Genomic DNA, 6,072 nt, shown 5'->3' on the forward strand with positions numbered 1-6,072 from the left:
TCCATGTATTTAGTAACGTATACTAACAACATCACATAATAACTTATATACGGTCATGCATTGGCAATAGCTTTAGCTTCGCAAACAGAACCAATTTCCATTACGGGTGTAACACAGAGTATACGTGTTAATTCAAATCTGGTGAGAGGATTTGCCGGGGGTGGGGGGGGGGGTATAAGTTATAGCCTGAACCGTATTAGAGACGAATATATCAGAGGCATATGCAAAGTTAATAACAGTGGTTGGGTGACAGCGGTCTTCCAAAGCAGGCTTCCCCCCCCCCCCCCACCTTCCCTCATCCCTTCTTGTTACGATGGGTTGGTGGCGATGTTTTAGAAATACTTTTTAGAGGGAGACATTTCATATCAGATTACATGCTGTAATGTAATATAAAAAGAAAGTGCATACTTTCTCACAAAAAAAAAATGCCAGACGTGTTTTTCGCATCAGTAGATATCAAGATATGAGCTTCAAAACGTCAAAACTTCAAAACGTCGAAATATAAAGACAAACTTTCAAGACACACTGCAGTTGAAACATCGAGAAAAGACTGTAGAAAGGTTAAGATAACACGTAGAAATATTTCGGCAGAGAGTTGTGAAAATCGACTCACACAGCATGCCAATGATCTAGTTCATGTTCAATGTCCCTTCTAGGCTTCCGTATCAATCTTCTGGGGGATTTGAAGGAATTACTCCTAACTACACGTCAGGCGTAAATCCAGGAATATGGAGACTTGGGTGTTTACACGTGAACGTCCCCCTTATTCAACCCCCATTGAGTAGCTAATTAGCACAAACCTTACAGACATATTTATAGACATTAATATATAGCCTAAATATGCCTCAGAATGCAGCAACGTCTAAAGATATCATTTTCTTTGAAGGGGCGAGAGGGAGGGGGGGGGGGGGAGTACCACAGATCCCCTTGTGACTGTACTAATTAACGTACAATTGTTTCCTTGGGCAGGACCCCCATATTTCCATGGCACTTTATACCTTTGTTTGGGCATCATTATGCTTCCAGCTAATTTCTAGTACCAACGTAACAGCCCCTCTCTGGAACCGCCCCTCTTTAAAGGAAACACAAACCACCATCATTGATCATTGTGAAGAACAACTCCTCCAACATAGCTGAAAAATACATCTTGTTTCGTTTGGGGGAGATGGTCCTAGCTTAAAAGTCGGATCTGGGGCTGTCATTTTGTAAATATGTGCTCTGAAGACTTTACTGACGCTTTTATATTTCATATTTTCATATATTTATATTTCATATTTTCTTATTTCATATTTTCTTATTTCATATTTTCATATATTTATATTTCATATTTTCATATATTTATATTTCATATTTTCTTATTTCATATTTTCTTATTTCATATTTTCTTATTTCATATTTTCATATATTTATATTTCATATTTTCATATATTTATATTTCATATTTTCTTATTTCATATTTTCTTATTTCATATTTTCATATTTTCAAGGTAGAATGCAAACAGTGTAGACACTGAAACAAATGCCAACGTTTGGTCATGAAGAAAAAAATAAACAATTAAAGTAAACTTGGCTGGATGATGTCATGATTAGACTTGATCAAGCCTTCAGCCTTATGTTAGTGTTAAAGAAGCCTAAGTCTTATCATGTGATAGGTATTTTTCTTAGCTGTCTTGGGAAATTGTTTAGAGACACTTATTTCTACCACATGCATAGATCAATAATGTTGGTTTGGCTTGTGTCTCATTTTAGCCCATGGTAGTGCAACAGTCCAAATGCAGCGTCAACTGCATGTCCACTGCCAACTGTTCACCGTCCACCTTCAACCGTCCACCGTCCACTATCCACTGGCGGGTTGGTAAGTCCACCATTTTATCACTCCGGTCGTTAATAACCATTTTAGACTACGAACAATATATGTTGTTGTGCAGAAAGTTAACATGTTTCGCCCAGCCGTCCTTGCCATATTTTTTAAAAATTTCAAGCAAGTGTGGCTATAAAATAAAAGTGGCTAAAATATCAAATATTTCATAGAGAATAAATGTTTTCAATAATGATGTATACTCGGTGACTTTCAATATATTTGTTCGCACTTCACTTTAACAGCTAAACCTCTCGTTTCTGATTGCACTCACTGGAAATGATGATTGAGTGTTTGACATGTGGATAAGGGTCTCTCATTCCGAGTTGGATCCTTTAGAGAGTTTGTCGTGAAAAACAAAAAGCTTTCAACATTTTAGCAAGTAAACATGATAAGCACGCAAACCTTTCGGGAACTTCAGAAGATAGGGCACGGTTAAATATCATTACATTTCACATACCTCAGTGTCGTTCATAGCAGCAATTATAAATTTCGCTACACATTTACGAGCCCTTTTAGGGACCATATCATGTTTGATGTTCAACTTTTCATTTTTAGCCACCATTGACTTGCCTTCATTAACAACACGCCTACTGTAATGACCCGCAGTGGGGCAACCCTCGAATCCTTTTCTAACTGAATACACAGTGGCGGAGCTAGGGGTATTGGTCAGGGGGCGAGAATGGTCTGTAGGGGCGCTTTCGACACTATCTAAGCGGAGCGCCACCACAGGTTGGCGCGGAGCGTACAGAAATATTTTGAGTAAAGATACACCCTAGATCGCCGGATATGACCCTTTCCGGGCCTTGCTAATTTGCAGATAAACGAAGAATAAATAGATGTCATCGCCAAATTACACCAACAAACTGTGACAAATGTGCATAGGTAGATGAGAGCGCAATAAAAAAGTCAATAATCAAGAATAAGTAAAAAGTGGTAAAAAGCTGAAAAGGGCGCCAGCAGTCCATTTGAGTCCGTCAGGGGGGGGGGGCATCCGCCCCTGACTGTATGGACGCTCCGCCACTGTGAATACATATCACCCCCTCCCGCCCCCTCCCCTCCCTCCGCATCCCCTCTCATCGAGATGTTAGACCAAGCTCAATGTCTCATCATTTTGAATGCATTTATAATAAAAGCTCTAATTTTGATATATGGCAAGAAGACATTTTTCTAACACAAAAGAGTGTTTTCTATATTAGGCACGGGCAAACTTACTTATGAAACCGTATGATATTCATATCCCTATAGACTTTGATTCATTAAATGCTCGTTGTAAAACGATTTTCTTTAAAAGTAAATGTTACTGACAGTTGCCCCAGTCAGTCGTAATATCAGTTTGCCGCTTTTTTTATATGAGTAACTCTTTCTTGCTCCTCCGGTAAAATTAAGTTGATGAATTATTCATATCAGTTCTTGTTTTAAGTCCGTTCTCAAACAGTATATAGATGGTGAAGGGATGGTGGGGGGGGGGGTGATACTTAATACTATCTATTAACGTCAACCTCTGAATGAGCGCTTTGTCAGTAAATTTATTAATCTCACTCTGTCAATCAAAGAAATGATATCGACCAATTATACAGCCCCAACCCATTCTCTGCCCTCCACTATTTTTTTTCTCTAAATTCTCAATGTCACTGTTTAATTTAATTTTCATCACAAGCATTTTTTGGTACAGAAAAATAGGGCAACAGATCTTCTGCAAACTTTGACGATATTGATTGTTGCCCTAATTAGTGCATTCACACCAAAGTAGGCAATCTTTCAAAATTCTTTCCTTTTTTTAAAATAATTTTAGTATGTATATTTAACAAATTGATACCTGCAATACAAGCCGTGAAAAACAAATATTCCTGTTCTGTATGACACCTAAAGTACTCGAAATGTAATACGGTACCGACCAAAAATTAATATTTTACATTAGAACAGGTGTATTGGATAATAAATTACCGGTAACGTAGCAAAATCTCAGCTTGTTTATACACCTTTTAAGATAATTGATGACCTCTTCAATCTTAACAGGACAGGTATAGTCAAACCTATAATTATATAAGCACAGAGTATAAGCACACCTATATTTACAATAAATATCCGTAACGTAACTATGTACTCTGGTTTTACATATTCTATTCCCAGTGGTATAGACATTTAACCTATATGAATATTTATGACTTAATTTAAATATACTAGAGTGTTTTCATTACTTCAATTAAGTTTGGAATTTTCATCGATCTCTAGATAAACCATCCTTCTTTCTGTTTTATTTTTTATTTTTTTTATCTCAGTTGCGCAAATTTCAATGTTTTCAATGTTAAACCTATACGGCTTCTTTTGACTAATAGATCAGTTATTTATTTCCATGTTATTATAACTTACGTATAACACTGTCTATAACACTGGTTAAATTTCCAACGTAATATATAGAACTGCATGGGGCAAAGAATGTATCAGTAGATCGCTTCTCGGCCTTTTGGCTAAGATCAAGTGTAGTATCTGTTCCCTTTCGAGGGGAATAGTGATACACACCCGACGATTATCACACAGTCACAGTATCGACGCAAGGGGACTGGGGTTGAGAGCGAATCAGTCGTTCGGCAGTTGGTTTTCGTGCCCATTTGTTTCGGCGGTGCCTGCATGGGCATGTGAATGTGATGGGTAACTTATTCCTCACGAAGTAGAAATATCTTCCTACCATCTTAGTGACAGTCAATGTTCCGTTAACAGATATAACACCAAAAATGCACAGTGTAAGTTCAATTTATATCCTTAAAGACATTGAAGACGCGCCCCAAACCGCGTGCCGCCATCTGAAATAGTTAACTTCCCGTTGCTTGCAAGTGAAGATATTTTCGTGTCGCTACAAAATGCAGAAAGTAAAGAAACGTGATACCTGTTATCTTTTATCTAGACCTAAGATGTCCATCGCTGCTATGTACACTGTGCTGTGGGTATTGACCGTAGCTGCATGTATTGACTGTGCACTACTGTCTTATTACCGACGGTAGCAAACTATGTGTGTATTTTCTGGGATCGATGGTGGTGTCTAACACTTCTCTTACACCTCATTCGAAACTAGGTCAGATTACCGGCATGAGATGATTCTTTGTGCGCAAGTCTTCAATGCCTCGAGAAACAGTTAACTGAATGTGATTTAGTTTGGCTGGCTAAACTTTCCATCACTCCAGGAAATAGACCAACTTGAGCATGTTGTCTGTTATATGTCATCATAACAGAGGTTGTATAAAGGCAAGTGGTACTTTCTTACTATACTATTCTTGTTGATTATCTTTGAAAATAAATGCAACTTTTGTACTACATTGAAATTATCTATATGAATAAAAGATAGAAAAAATAAATTTACAACTCAATTACATGATTTAATGGCTTCAATCACTCTCATTGTTGCCAGGTGCATTAATAAAATATCACCAACTTTTCGAAAATCTTCATGCACAACATATACGAAATGCTATAGCCAAATGTGGTTGTGATATTAGGTTGCAGAAATCTTTACGCGCTATTGTTAAGCTTAGCCACCGGAATATATAACTTTAAAGACACAAACGGTCCAATTATATCATTATTTAACTGCAGTCTTCAGTTCTATTTATGAGGAATTGGACTGTCTCTTTTGAGCAAATAGTTTGAGTAAAACTCATCCCACTTGCACTTTTTCCATCTAGAAATGCACTAACAGGAAACAGCTATTGTGCAAACCTATTATTAATATATTAGGTCTACTTGGATCATATTCTGCTAATGAGCAAGTTAGATAACACGATGTTTCTGTTAATCACCCGAGTCAATGTCGTCTTCTTCATCAGCTCTCCCTGAGCAAATATGCTTTGATGACGTCAACCCGCGATTATTAGAAATTTGAGTTACATGTCTCTGGGAATAACGCTTTTCATTGACATGTACTTGTAATTCTAAGATGAATCCTGTGTCTATGTTTTGTCTACATTTGTGTTTCTGTTTTGGCTTCCTATTGTTGTGTTCCTCTCTTCTTGTTAACAACCAGAGTTTCTTCTGCGTTTTGTGTACAGACTGTCTATTGCATTTACATTGCATTGAAAGATATACGCAAACACTGCAATGTATATGAAGAAACACAATGAAAAACTGCGTGGAAATGTACTAAAATATTTACCCTTTTAGCGTTCCATGTTCTTGCAAACGAGTCTGCGAATAGTGACGTAAACGGCTAGCATACTTGA

At 37.3% G+C, this 6,072-nt stretch overlaps 1 pseudogene; it reads left to right on the forward strand.

Annotated features, from left to right (window-relative positions):
- The first annotated feature begins 4,309 nt into the window (after positions 1-4,309).
- On the forward strand, positions 4,310-4,386 carry LOC139969290 (U2 spliceosomal RNA; annotated as a pseudogene).
- The last annotated feature ends 1,686 nt before the right edge of the window (positions 4,387-6,072 follow it).

This window comes from Apostichopus japonicus, chromosome 6 (genome assembly GCF_037975245.1).
Source record: "Apostichopus japonicus isolate 1M-3 chromosome 6, ASM3797524v1, whole genome shotgun sequence".
Classification (NCBI taxonomy): Eukaryota; Metazoa; Echinodermata; class Holothuroidea; order Aspidochirotida; family Stichopodidae; genus Apostichopus; species Apostichopus japonicus.